The following is a 16,222-nucleotide window of genomic DNA, read 5'->3' on the forward strand; positions in this document are numbered from 1 at the left end:
CACCACAGTATTTTACTGACCATTGAAACAAATATCATAATGATATCCTGGATTCCACCATCTTTAATTGTGCCACCATGTGGTCAAGCTCAATGACCAGTGCATGACATAATGATGTATCACAGTAAAGGGTGGTGTGGATTGTGATGTCATAGAGAGAGGAATGATCTGCACACATGACATCATGAATCTGACTAAACATTTTGGTTCTTGGAACAAGTCTTGACTTGCTTGTACTGACAAATCTGAACTTGCTAACTGCTTTTTCTCGTTGTAAGAAGTTGTAACATGTCGTACGAGTTTCAACTTGCTTAGATGGTGATGAATGGGGTGGTGTGGTGACCTTCCTTGTATGTGACAATGGTGTAATGTTCATATGATCGAAACTGACACTGTCCTTACGATCATAATGCGAAGAGTTTAATTGTACTTACACTGATTTCTTTTGTGACAATAAATTTCAAAATTCTCAGTTAAAGTGTTGCATATTAATAGCACTGTGGATATCATTACTGTAGCTACCAAAAATTCTACAACACAGCTTTCCCACAATTTAGCGCTACTCTCATGATTTAAAGCTACTATGCTACCTTCTGATTTAATGTTAGTGATATTGATTTTTTTTATAGTATGTTGTATTTGTAGTTTACTGTTTAGATTATTTATTACTCATTTAAATGTTTATGATGGACAATATGTATTAATTGCTCAGCAAAGTATCTACTTCCACAAAAAGCATCAACACCACAATATGTTTCTTGAAAATGGATCACAGTGGTTTATTGACGATAGATTACAGAGTCTGTATCATATTGCAACTTATGAAATCAATTTAAGTGTAGCATGTACAAAATATCCATACATATTCTTCATACAGACTAAATTTATTTCGTCACATACAATATTTTCTTTTATTTTTACATTTTATAACAGTTATCACAGCAATAAAATGCAGCTTCAGGTATCTGCTTCTGCTGCACAGCCATTGACTGTGGGAAGATTACATGTGATGATGCGAACTCTTTGAGCAGTGTGGAAACTGCCAACTACCATTTAATTGCTCTGTCGCCCATGTAACAAAAGAAACAAACTAAAAAGTATTTCGTATTTTGTTAAATTTAAATTTCTATTAATACGCATTCGTTAACAACCCTAAATTAAATGATAACATTACTCACAATATATCACTGAGTTGGCTCGACACACCAAGGTGAAACGAGTTTTGCCAAATCTCACCTGAATTTACGAAAGGTAAGAATAAAAAGGGAAAGAGCATTAACAGTTCTAAGTTAAAAATGTCAAAATACGAGCATAGCCGAGAGGTGAAGGTGCTCATTGGCTATGGAAGTCAACTTATTTTATTATGGCATGGTGCTTGTGAGACACTAGATGCCCTTAGTTTGTGGAATACAGTTTGATCTTGACAGGATTTGCGTAAAAATTTATTTCTTTGCAGGGATCAACCTCGTTCTGTCAACGGTCTCGTCTAAGAGGGCACAGGAGCGGACAGAAGTTCAAGATAGCTTCTTGCACTTGGGTTGGGAAACTGTCCGTAAAAGGCAGAAGAATCAGAAACGACCAACTGCACGAGGATGCAGAAGGCAATAGAGACCAGTACATTAAAGACACGCAATTTCTGTCCGCAGGACACATAAGCTATAAGTGAAAAAGTGTCATGATGATCTCTCTAGTGGACAAAGAGTCCAAATTAGTCCCTCATTCAGATCTCCAGGAGGAGACTGGCAAGGGGGAGGTAACCATGAGCAAAATACTAAGTAACCAGTGAAAAAATAGAATGCTACGAGGCGGAGTGTACAATGTCAGAAATCTGAACGTACTGGAAAAGCTAGAAAATCTGAAAAGGAAATTCCACAGGCTCATTCTAGGTGCACTGGAGGTCAGTGAATTGAAACTGAAAGAATTTCTGGTCAGACGAAAACAGGGTAGTACCAATAGGAGCAGAAAATAGTACAATGGGAGTAGGAGTCGTTATGAACAGGAAAGAAGGGCGGGGAGTGCGTTACTCTGAAAAGTTCAGTGATAGCGTTCTGCTTATCAGAATGGACAGCAAAGCAAACCCAACAACAATACTTCTGGTATGCATCCCAACATCATAGAAAAGGGAGAGAAAGTATATGGCGATACTGAGCGTGTAATTATGTATGTAAAAGGAGATGGGAATCTAATAATCATAGAGGATTACAGCACGGTGGTAGGCGAAGGAATAAAAGTAACAGTTACGGGAGAATATGGACTTGGAAGCTGGAATGAAAGAGAAGAAAGACTAATTATGTTCTCGAATAAATTTCAATTAATAATAGCAAATACACTGTTCAAAAGTCACAAGAGGAGGAGGTATACACTAAAATGGCTTTTAGATATGGGAAGATTCCACCTGGATTACATCAAAGTCCAACAGAAATCCCAAATCGTAAGGCATACCCGGGAGCAGATATAGACTCGGATCAAAATTTGGTAATGATGAAGAGTAGGCAGAACTTTAAGAGGCTATTCTGGAAGAATCAGTGTACAAAGAAGTGGGATACTGAAGTAAAAAGGGATGATGAGATGCGTTTGAAGTTCTGTGAGGCTGTAGATATTGCAGTAATGAATACCACAGTAGGCATTTCAGTTGAAGAGGAATGAACATCTCGAAATAGAACAACCACAAAAGTTGGAAAGCAATTATATGTGCAAGGAAGGTAAACGCCAAGAAACCTTGAGTAACAGAAGAAAGACTTCAGTTGATAGGAGAAAGAAGAAAGTACAGCAATGGTCAGAGAAATTCAGGAATACATAAACATAAGGCACTTATTAATGAAATAAATGGAAAATGCAGGGAATCTAAGGCGAAATGGCTGCAGAAAAAATGCGAAGAAATGAAGAAAGAAATAGTCGTCGGAATGACTGATCCAAAATACAAAAAAAGTCAAAAGAACTTTAAGCGAAATTAAAAGCAAGAATGGCAACCTGAAGAGTGCAATGGGAATTTCACTGTTAAGCACAGAGGAGAGAGTGGATAGGTGGAGAGAGTACACTGACTGCCTCTACCATGCAGAAGACGTGCCTGACGACTTGACTGAGGAAAAAAATGTCTTCCATAGGGGATTCAGTATTCGATCAGAATTTAAAAGAGCTTTGGAAACCTTGAGATCGAAAAAAGGCAGAAAGATTAGCTAACATTCTGTTGGAATTTCTAATCACTGGGGGGAAGTGGCAACTAAACTACTATTCAAGTTGGTGTGTAGAATATATGAGCCTGGAGATACACCACCAGACTTTCAGAAAAAATATCATCCACAAAGTCCCGAAGATGGAAAGGGCAGTTAAGTGCAGGAATATCGCACAATAAGTTTAATGGATCATGCATCCAACCTGCTGACAAATATAATATACAGAAAAATGGAAATCTAAGACATCTTAAATGACGATAAATTTGGCTTTCGGGGAGGTAAAGGCACGAGAAAGTCAGTTTTGACGTTGCGATTGATAATCGAAGTAAGATTTAAGTAAACTCGAGACACATTGGCAGGATTTGTCGACCCAGAGAAAGCGTTCAGCAATATAAGGCGATGCTAAATCCTGTGAAAGGTAGGAGTAAGCGCTAGGGAAAGACTCATAATATGCAATATGTACAAGAAACAAGAACGAGTAATTAGAATAGATGACTAAGAACAACGCACTCGGGTTAAAATACGTGTAAGACAGTGATGTTGCCTTTTCCCATAGTCTTCAAACTATACATCGGGAAAGCGGTGACATAAATAAAAGGAAGGTTCAAGAGTGGCATTAAAATTCAAGGTGGAAGTATATCAATCAGAAGATTTGCTGATGACATTGCCATCTTCAGGAAAAGTGAAGAAGCACTACAGAATGTGTTGAAAGGAATGAACAGTATAACGAGTACAGTATATGGATTGAGAATAAACCGGAGAAAGCAGAAGGTAATGACTAATACGCAGTAGTAGAAAAGAGATTAATGAAAAGCTCAGCATCAATGTTGAGGACCACGAAGTAGATGAAACCATGAGGTAGATGAACTAAGGAATTCCAAGCAAAACAATCCAAGGCAGACGAAGGAAGAAAAACATAAAACGCAGATTAGCAAAGGCTGTACTGGTAAAATAAGAAATGAGGCGGTTTTCAGCAGATGCGGCGAAGAAAGGAAGATACATAAAATACTGACAAGAAGGAGAGATAGGATAATAGCACTGGTATTAAGACATTAGGGAATAACTTCGTTGATACTAGAGAGAGAGCTGTAAAGGGTGAAAACTACAGGGGAAGGCAGAGATTGGAATACATCCAACAAATAATTGAGGACATAGGGTGCAAGTGTTACTTTGATGTGAAGAGGTAGGCGCAGGAGAGGAAATCTTCGTGCCGAGATGGATACTCCGGTTCGCGTCAGATCACCGAAATGCTATTGATAATTTTCCCTATGACTTTGCAGCAGAGGGGGCAGGAGGACTGGTGGCGTAAAGCCTCTGACCATGAATCAGTCTAAGCGCAAATGTCTGAGATTCAAGTCCACACCACTTCACAGTGCATCATGAAGTGAGGCCATGCGGTGTTGTTGGTGATGGTCTGTTCGTCGGATGGGAACATTAAGCTCGGCGGCTGGCTTGGCCTTCGAGAGGAGTAGGCTAATTGCGGCACTGGATTTCATCTTCTCCCTTCTCTCATCATCACCAACACGAACACGTCAATACACTACACTCACACCATTACAGTCGTCTATGCTTAACAGACATTTACACACCAAACTCTCGAACTTTACGTCAAAAAACTTCCTACAGGCACGGGGAATAGGGAAAAACCTTTCCAATTAAGCGGCTGTCCCTTCCCTTTGTGATTTCCCAGCCATTCATGCCATACGACTTCACTTCAACCTACTTTAATAAACAAGTGCAAAGCTACTATTAGGAAGCTCGAAAGGGAAGCTCATGTCATGTGTTCTGCAGGAAACAAACAAAGGAGCATTTTGAAGATTTAGTGACTAATGAAATCCCAGCGTCTTATTACTAAAACTGTCACATGAAGTGGTCAAAACGTTCACCTTAAGCATTCACACATGTTGTAAAACGATTCCAGGCAGACAATTCTTCACATTGAGTTTCATCTGGACTGATCCAGATAAGGTCAGTGTTGTACAGCATTTCATGTAGGAGTATATTGTTCAGCGAGCAATCCATTTCGTATTTCCTAAACGATCAATTCTGAAATTTCCTACTGCTCTGTTTAGAAGATCCGTTATTATCTGTGTTCAGCAGGCGAGATATCGGTCATATTGGTGCCAAAAGAATTGTGTTATGTTTAGTGGGTTGTCTTCCAATAATTGTGTGATCATGTCTGTTAGGAGCTGTAGATACTTGTGACTATTTATAACTCATCAATAAAGTGGGGACGAATGATATGATTCTTGAAAAGCCTGTACCTGACACAGCAAGATTTTTGATCATTTACTTCTCTCAACCAGCTTGGAGTCTTGACTTGTAACACCCCCCTGCTTCACGTGATTTGCGAAATTACAAGTTGACAATGACGGTGAATTATGAATTTTGACCCGTGTCGGGATAAGGCATCCGAATCCGAAGTAAATAATGATTATTCCGCGGGAAACAGGAGACGTCATAACTTGATCGTTATTGAATGAGTAATTTCGTTCAATAACGATCGGTAAATGAAATAATGGAAATAATTTGGAAATAAATTTTGCCAGTGGAAATTTTGCCGAAAGAAATGATTAAGTTGTAAAAGCAATTAAAAAATCGGTCGCCAGCTCAACTGATGAGAGACAGTACTGTTAAGTACGTGAATAATTGTGTCAAAAATAAAGTTTACCTGTTTGTAGCGCAGCAGGTGGAACGGGAACTTTTATGGAAGTGCTGTTCAGGCTCAGTAGTCATATAAAACAATGTCATAACAATCTAACTACTCTTATTTTGTTCATAATTTGTCAGCTAAGTGCAACGCTAACAACACAGATTATTATCTATCGAGATTTTGAATAATGGACTGTCATTCTGTCTTTAGAATTAGGTATTTTCCACAGTTTAATCTACTGATAATGAAATATATTGTCAATAATTGATTAACTATGTTTTGACTGATAATAATACATTAATTGGGGGATTGTCAGGTGGAATAAGCTGTACAGTTTCATGAAATATCCTTGAATTAACTTCAGCTGAATATGCTGAAATAAATCTTAATAATCAAATTTATTACTTCAGTCTATTATTAAGTTACTACGGTTGGCGTAAGCTTTTTAAGTGCAACAATTAACTACGATAACCAGTCTTAAATTTACTTTTCACCGTCGATGCAAATAATTTGATAATTAACATATTTTCTCTTGATAATGGCATGACACACTCGGTTCAATAAGGTAAGGATTGGAAGCAACCTACTTGGTGTTATTGTCGGGTGAAATCTAACTGCAACACTTCGATTTTAAAGTGCTTGTTATTAATTGTTCAACTTCAGAGAAAAGCACAGTCGCTGGCAAGCCCTCTACAATTTTATCCTACGAAAATTACGTAGATCTTACTTCCCTCATTGTCGGTGGATCGACGGAAGTCCACGGCAGCGACACAATGTGGCATCTGGCTTTTACTGTTGGGACTTCGGCCCACAGTGCGCTTCACATTAAGCCCTCGTTTCTTCAGCACTATGCCCATTAATCCATAATAACTTGCCCGGCCATGCTTCTAGATATGCCGACCATTACTTTCCCGTCGTACTTAGATCTACACACTAGCTGTTAGATGTAACACAGCTAGGACTAGCAGCACTCGACTGTACTTCTTACGCCGAGCACGGCGTTACTGCTACTACTACCCGTGGCGCGCTCCCGCGCCCAGAGGCGTGACAAACCATTCTCTCTGACTTCAACGTTGACTAAATATGCCCTGACTTGCCAGTGTTAAATATTACATAATTTAAACATAGTATTTACAATACATATTTACACTAGACAATACATCGTATACAAACAATTTCATGTGTTAAGTAAGCGAAAAAATTCATAGCATGGACTGCGTTGTAGCGTCACAGACTGACTAGTATTGCATATAGCGAAACTTGATCTGCTCATTGTTTGCAAACGATATCTCCTTCATAAACAAGATCTTGCATAAAAACAATACATCACTTTGCTGTTTTATTCAGTACCATTCATAAGACTGTACCGATTTTGAAATAAATAGTCATGAAGATGTTGATAGAATGAAATGTGAAAACGTCAAAACGAGGTGGACTGTAGTATTTGCAGAACATTGATTTTGCTAGAATGTACACTTATATATCATTAAACAATAAATGTTGCTACAAAGTAATATTGTCTCTTAGAAAAGGATCTTTATTAGACTTTTAGGAAACAACTACTTGCCAGGGTAGACATCTTACCAATTATTTGTTTTTTCAAATCAGTGTCAGTCTTTTGCGTTGTTTTAATCCGTTGAGCCTTTATTCTGAATTTCTCATGCTTTATTTCACACTACGTTGAGCTGCATACTGCTCTAAGTTTTGGATAGTTCTTTGGAATCACTAGTCACATTTGCATCAATATTTTCAGTTTCTATGAAAAAGACCTATATATGTACAGTAAAGTAAGTGGGTTTTAAATATAGTAAGATACACTGTTGTGTGCCTATACATGTAAGTACATACTAATAAACAGTTAAATAAAAGAAAATTTAGTCTGTCCACCATTCAATGCTTTTCTCGAAAAGCAACAGTAGAAGAGTGCTGCAGAAAGGTTACCAGTATTGTCCTACTGGTTCAACTTTTTTGAAAGTCTGCTCAAAATTGTAATCGATGACCGTACCACTATCTGTACATTACAAATAGTCAGTGGTAAAGGATGGAAACTGAGATTTGAGAACTCTATTTTGCATGTGAAGTTGTCTGTTTCCTAGGGCTACAAGGTGCATTATGTAGGCAATGGCACCAGATCAGCTACTTCCAACGTTTATCATAAACTATAACTGAATTGTTAAGTTCTTAATTTATTACTGTTTTCTCTTTTATTATTTCATAGCTTTTGTGCGAAATTTGTAGCATTCTTTTTTTGTTTCGAATAAAAAACCCATTTTGTAGTGAAGCATAATTATTTGTGTTTTAACAGGAATCTGAATAAATTACGTTTTGCTGACAAAAAATATTCTCTTCCAAAGAATTCAAATGAACAATTTAAATAGTAGGAAAAATACAAGATTTATAGGAGAAAATTACGTTACAACAGTTAAAATTTTAATAATGAATTAATCTGTTGGGCAATATTTATTCTCCATTCTGTTCATAAATATTCATTCTATAATGTAAGTCGACTCCTTCCATCAGATAAAATGTCATTCAAAGCGGATACCCATCTTTCAAAAGCCACAGAACTTCTTACCAAAGATAAATATTATGGTTTTACAAATGAAAAACTTGGTGTACACCTTCTACTTTGCTTCAAAAAAGAGAAAGGGTCACTGCTTCTGGGTAGTAAAGAATGCTGAAAGTGGAGCTCTATTTTGTTCATAACAAAACTTTCTAGCTCCACTAGACCACTCCCCACTTTGAAGTAAAGATGGGTTCATCCAAGTATTTACCTTTTGGGTTAAATTTGTAACAGCTTTATTGGCAATGAGTGGGTTCACAAACATTTGAAAAAAAAAATTCGCGGATCTGCTAGTGTAGAACTGCAGAGCATAAAGTTCCGTAATACTTTTGCACTTCTGTCTTCAAGGCTGGTTAGAAACTTTTGTTACCAGAATTTGTTTACACCATGTTTTTGGATTGAGCATTCTTAATACATTTTCGAGGATGGTCATTGTGGGAATAAAAAGACTTCCTATAACGTACATGTTTCCAGAAATCCTTGTGATCTCATCAAAAGGCATTAAAGTATCCAACATTTCAATGCATTCTAATACTTCCAGACTAACGATCGCGACACTCTGCAAGACACTTAATCTCCGGCGATGACAGATGACAGTGAGAAACTATCATACAGACCAGGTGGGGACAAATCTTGCACACTGCTCATATAAGCATACTGTCTAATAGGCCACATCACACAGCAACTAGTACATTATTAATTAATTACTTCGCTCTGGAAAGATAAAATTGTATATTACTGATATTATAATTCTGCAGCCATCGTTCATATTTTTGGAGTTCGTTTTTCAAAATAAGAGAGGCATGAATCGCCTCCTGTGTTCTGTCTGTCTCTTACTGCATCTCAGAGTCTAAGTAATCTTGTATTTGTCCATAAGAACTTTAGAAATATTAACGGGAAATTTTGATTTAGTCAATGCTTTTTTATAAATATGAGGCTACTACCTTTCACTAATGATACATAGAGTTTGTTATATTTCAGTTTTAATTACGTTAGAAGAAGATAAGTTTGGTGACATGTCGCTTCTTGCATCAATTGCATGTCATTATGTGCAGATTTGCATTGCGTAGAAAAAGTCAAACCTTAAAGTCTTCATTTATTTTATGAAGTCTGATGTACATGTTTTAATATGATGGTAATCATTTTTTCATTATATTTCATGCAGACACTGTCCGCCATCACCAAACTCTTCTGCCAACAACGATTCAGAGCCTGACGCCCATCTATGCAGGTAACCTGATATATTTAACTCGACTATCCATGGTAGAACTAATACTACGTCGATTACCATTTTTAATTACGCTTTTCATACAATGTTCCTGTGGTGGTCATTGCGATGCAATGCAACTTCAGAACAATTAGGATTCAGAAGAATAAAACAGCAATATTTCAGTGTACATTCTAAATTATCTTCCAAATATGCTGGGGTGCGTTACAATTGCTGTCTCAGGAATGCTTTACTGACTCCTATGTCATGTATTTTTAGTCATTCTTAACTGCCAGCGTTATGATTAAAATAACACTGATCATTTTTCCCATTTTCTGAAGTAGCCCAATATCTCAAAGCAATGGAAATTTTAACAATAAATACTACTCGTTTATAAAAAAAGTTTACTTAATAACCAAAATTCCAGCATCACTGGTAGGGCAAATTGATACTGGCATTTTACCTGCTTATCAGTAAAAAATAAAAAAATACCTATTATAACGGACATCAAACAACTACTGAAAAATGCCGATTATGTAGATCTAAAATATCATCGATACCGGATCAACATGTCAGTTTTTCCAATCCATAACTGTAGCTCACAGTTTAGGCCCTATTACTAAATACTTATGTGCAGCAACTATTGTAAGTGTCCGAAAATTCCAAAATAATTGCATATTATCATGTAGGTACACAGTAAAACTAAGAGAAACAATTGTTTTAGAACAATGATTTTGTTGCCAAAATTTTCTAAGAAGCAAAAATGTTGTTTACAGTTGATGAACTATCATAATACGAATTTTACATGCCACAGGAAAACGTCCAAAAATATACAGTGTGGCACAATACATGCAAGCCATTTCACAATTAATAAAATAATTTTGGAAAAGCGACACAAACAGTAAAGTATTAACATGTATGTTTCCAAATCAGGTATACCTGGCACATACGGTCTCACAGAAAGGAAAGTGTGGAAGTTGACTTATATACATTTATAAATATGCATAGTCTTTTTATGTAGCTAAATTTGTGACACTGTACCATCAGTAGGCCAAAAACAAATACTGCAGCTTCAGTTTATCACACTGAAAACAGCGAAAATAGCGGAGTACCAATGATGGTCTATTTTCCACTTGAAATGGCTATAAATCACTTATCAGTCCAGTGTTCCTCATCAGTGCTTGCTTACTCAACATTTCAAGTTTGAATTTGTTAGATTTTGGTTGGAGACAATATTGCCACATTCTGAAGTGCATTCAGTGCAGTGTAGTGGTTAGTGTCGATGGCTGACATCCTTCTGGTTCCCAGTTCAGACCAGATCACTGGCAGTTACTTGTTTTGTGTTCTTATTGGAATGGCTTTATCAGTCTGGAGCGCTAATCTTCCACAGTCTACGATTGTTTGCGAAGCTTGCAAGAAGTCATATCAAAGAATAATATCATGACTACATTCTGTTATAATGACAAATTCGAAGAACTGGATTCTGCCAATGGTAATTATTCTTGCAACACATGTTCCTGTTGACTGAACGTATTTCCTATTTGTGAGCTTCCCACAATTGCTTTTGTATCATTGGATGTTGTCTTCTTTAGTTGATGCAATAAACATTCAACATTGCAGAAACAGAAACCGCTGAGTCTAATGCCCAGACAAGTTGGCTGTTCATGATGACATCAATGAGCATTCCTGTTATTTTGGCAGCTGTCGACAATGGAGGATTTTCATCTGTGGCAGTCTCATCCCTTACTTAGTTTTCCTGATTTGGTGGCTAAATGAGCGGCTGGTACCTCTGTATGGCGACAGGGAATGGCTACGGCGTGTTGGAGAGCGACCTCATTCATGAGCTTTAGTTCTCAGGTCGACTATAATCATCTGCAGCTCACTGATGTAAATAGGACTGTTGTGATGGCTGAAGTTTCATGATGTCATAGTCGTTGAACACTCGTCTTTTTTCTCTGCAATAGTATACAATATGTCCAGAGGGCCCACAGTGAAAACAGAGTGACATTTTGTCTGCCATCCTCCAAATGGTTGTTCTTCTACAGGGAATTTTATTTGGTGGGTTAGTTGGTTGTACCTGTGCTAGCTGGATGCTGGGTTATCTTTTGACAGTGGCAGTACAAGTCCAAGTTGGCAGAGTCCACTCTTCTTGGCGCATTCGACTAGTTGTGCAAAGTGGTGCCAAAGACCCATATACTTTCTATTCAACATTCTCTGTTACCTCCTGACGTATCGGATCGACCTTTGTGGCCGCTATCATTCATTACGAACACCAACATACAGTCAGAACTGAACTAGTGGATGGAGAGTGCTGCTGTTTATACAAACACTGTATATTCCAGAAAGCTGCTATTTACACATACATCGACTATTCCAGAATGTAGAAGTATTATAAACATAAAATATTGCAAAAATCTTCTAGAAGTGGTAAATACTGAGGATGGTCTTATTTAAACTACCAACCTGCAGCACAGCAGCAAATAAACTAACCCCACTGTGCTACACTCACACACACAACAGCAGATGGCAATCCAGCCAATCATATTGTTTATTAAGTTTAGTGAAGACAATTAAATCTTAAATAAACAGCTATTTTATACACACACTAATTTATAAATGTAAGTATTTAATACAAAAGAGATTTATATTCATTTCTTGCAGGCAGTGTGCTATTAAATAGTTAATTTCGGTCATATCATTACTAACAAATGTTTTAGTATTTGTCAAAAAGGGGATGTCTCACACCTTATTGTGGTATTTATTTATTTTGTGATTGAGTCACCGATGTTGTGAATATATCACAGATATGGAACTTGCCAGGTTTACTAGCTTGTGGTTACTTTCAACGACATTATGTGAATAGTACTAACCAACACCATATTAAGGTACTTACAGTATCAATCCCATTACAGAAAGATAAAAGTCTTTTTATATGTTTACATTAATAAATAAACATGCACATAACTAACGATCTCAGAGTGTATCTCTGAGTCTTAGAGATACATGGATACTATACAGTGTGCTTCAAAACTTTTCAATGCATTAAAAGACTATTGTAATAGAAGCTGCTGTAAGACTCATCATTCACTAAACAATTAATTTGTGAATGGAGTGTGATAAAAATCTTACAGTCACTGAAACTGATTGTCTTCTGTACCATAATCAGATTTGTATGTTCTCTTCTAGCATCACATTTATGACATATACTAATGATCTATCTATATTTTAATCTACATGATAACTCTAGAGTTCAGAATTAAGTGCCTGCCAGAGGGTTCATCGAATGACCTTCAAGATATTTCACTACTGTTCCATTCTTGAATGGTGTGCTGGGAAAATTAGCACTTAAATATTTCTGTATTAGCTCTTGATTTCTCTTATTTTTTATGATGATAGTTTCTCCCTATGTAGGTGGGCAGTAACAAAATATTTTCGCAATAGGAGGAGAATGTTAGTGACTGAAATATCATGAGAAGATCCTACCTCAAAGAAAAAGCCTTTGTTTTAATGAGTGCCACCATAGTTCACATATATCTATGCCACTCTCTCCCCTATTTCATGATAATACAGAATGAGCTGACTTCTATGAACTTTTTTGAAATTGTCAGTCAGTTCCATCTGATGCGGATTTCATGCTGCACAACATGAGAGTGGGCAGGTGTGGTGTAACCAGTCTGTTTAGCATTTTCTAAATGTTCTGCCAATGAATCGGTATTTGGTTCTCTTTTCCCACTATATTATCTATTTGATAGTTCCAATTTACATTATTGAGTTCTTAAGTGATAAGTTGAATTTACACCTTTAAATTTGCGTGATTTATCGTGTAACCGAAATTTAGCGGATTTCTTTCATTTTTCATGTGGATGAGGTTTAAAAAGGAGCCATTTCTCCTTATGAAACACGTAAAGTACAATATTATGCAGTGGATGTGAGAATTTCTGGGTCCTTAAAAAGATTTCTGCATATGGTTCTACAGTGGATTCTACTCATGATTCTTATTTATTTATTTAATCTGATCTGATTACGGTCACAGTGTCCTCTCTTATATTGGATCTGGGTTTTACACATGTAATACCTTTTTACTTCATAGTTACCCAAGAAATAAAAATTTTAGTCTGACAACTATTACTAAGATGATATGAGAGTTGAAGTGGCGGTGTGAGTAAATAATACTGACAGTGAACTAATAAAATTAGTACTGGCACTACCTGTACTACTGCAGTTGCTGCCCCTAATAATGATAACAGTAATGATAATACACTTAAGCGCCAAAGAAACTGCTATAGGCATGCATATTCCAATACAGAGATATATGAGCAGGCAGAATACGGCGCTTGAGTTGGCAACGCTTATGTAAGACAACAAGTGTCTCGTGCAGTTGTTAGATCGGTTACTTCTGCTACAACGGAAGGTTATAAAGATTTAGGTGAGTTTGAACGTGGTGTTTAGTCGGGGCATGAGTGATGGGACACAGAATCTTCGAGTTAGCGATGAAGTGGGGATTTTCCCGTACGACCATTTCACGTGTGTACCGTGGATATCAAAAATCCGGTAAAACATCACATTTCCAACATCACTGCGACCAGAAAAAGATCCTGCAAGAAAGGGACCAATGACGACTGAAGAGCATAGTTCGACGTGACAGAAGTGCAACTCTTCCGCAAATTGATGCAGATTTCACTGCTGGGCCATAAACAATCGTCAGTGTGTGAACCATTCAATGAAACATTATCGATATAGGCTTTTGGAGCCGAAGGTCCACTCATGTACACTCTCCTTGGCCCATCAACTCTTAGATGCTCTGTAATGGTGTGGGAAGTGTGCAGTTGGAGTGATATGGGACCCCTGATACGTCTAGATACGATTCTGACTGGTGACTTACGTAAACATCCAGTCTGATCACCTACTTCATTCATGTCCATTGTGCTTGCCAACGGACTTGGAAAATTTCAGCAGGACAGTGCGACACCTCAAATGTCCAGAATTGCTACAGATTGGCTCCAGAAACACTGTTCTGAGCTTAAACACTTCCGCTGGCCACCAAACTCCCTAGGCATGAATATTATTGAACATATCTGGGATGCCTTGCAATGTGCTGTTCAGAAGAGATCTCCACCACTGGTACTCTTGCGGATTTATGGACAGCCCTGCAGGATTCATGGTGTCAATTTCATCCAGCACTACTTCAGACATTAGTCAAGTCCATGCCACATCGTGTTGCGACGCTTCTGCATGCTCGCGGGCACCCTACACGATATTAGGCAGATGTATCAGCCTCTTTGGCTCTTCAGTTTAATAATGCTAATGGTAATGACAATAATAACAATAACGACAGTAGCAGATATAAAAAGGTGTTATAGATATTCAAAATAGGTGTTTTCTGATATACCGAGTTCCTGGAAAAGGAAATTTAAGGAGACTGCATGAGCTAAGTTTAATGGGGGATGAGGAAGATCTGGTATAGTGACCCTTGTTACTTGGATCTGTTGTACTGTACTGGATACCCTGGTTCCTCATGATTCTATTTCTTCTGATACTGTTAAAAACTTTTATGGATATATCAGCAATGTTTTCGGATTGCTAACAAGCTAATCCTCATTTTTTTTATTCGGATATTTTCCCTAAAAGCTGCACTTTCCCCTGTTTCCTCCTATATGAAATTCCAAATAGTTTTTATAGTATTGTTTGAGTTACCGATTTCTACCTTCGAGAAGATGTTCCTTAATGCCTGTATGGTCTTCTTAAGAATTCTGCTGCACGGCTTATAGTGTCTAATCTTAATGGAATCATTTGATCTTTTGGTTATTGTGTACAGCTGCCTATTAGTTCTAAAATAAATATTGATGCCTTTAATAATTCAAGACCTATAACTTGATTTAAACAGATTTTCCCTCACTATTTTTTGGAGAAATATTTCTGTGGATAGATTTGTAACCTCTAGAAAAAAAACCATGGATTACCCAAGGCGTAAAGACATCCTGTAAGACAAAAAGGAAACTTTAACCATCAGTCAGAAATGGATCTGGTGTAAATTCTGTAGATCATTACAGAACATACTGCAAAATACTGACAATATCAATATGGTCATCAAGGCAAATACTCACCAGATAAAATAAAGAAAATGTGGGATATAGTGAAGGAGGAGATTGGTAGAACCAGAGATGCAGAGAAGCACATAGTATTAAGAGTAAATGACAAAAAGTTAACAGATGTGTGCAGTGTTGCTAAACTTTTCTATAACCATTTCACAACTGTTACTGAAAAGATGAGGTTGTCAGGTTCAGCAATGCTGCTATGGAATACCTCAGACCAGTCAATACAAATAACTACAATAATATGAGTATGATGATCACAACATCAGTAGAGGTAGTGTCCACAATAAAATCCTCAAAATTAAAAAATTCTAGTTGCTATGATAATATATCAACAAAGTTGATTAAACAGTGTGCCTCTGAGTTTAGTGATGTTTTACATTATTTGTGTAACCAGTCCTTTATCATTAGAACATTTCCTGAGTGTCTGAAATATGTTGAAGTTAAGAATTTGTATAAGAAAGAAAGTAAAGAAGTATCATCAACTTCTGTCCAGTTTCACTTCTGTCTGCCTTCTTAAAAATTTTAGAAAAA

This window comes from Schistocerca nitens, chromosome 1, assembly GCF_023898315.1.
Source record: "Schistocerca nitens isolate TAMUIC-IGC-003100 chromosome 1, iqSchNite1.1, whole genome shotgun sequence".
NCBI lineage: Eukaryota > Metazoa > Arthropoda > Insecta > Orthoptera > Acrididae > Schistocerca > Schistocerca nitens.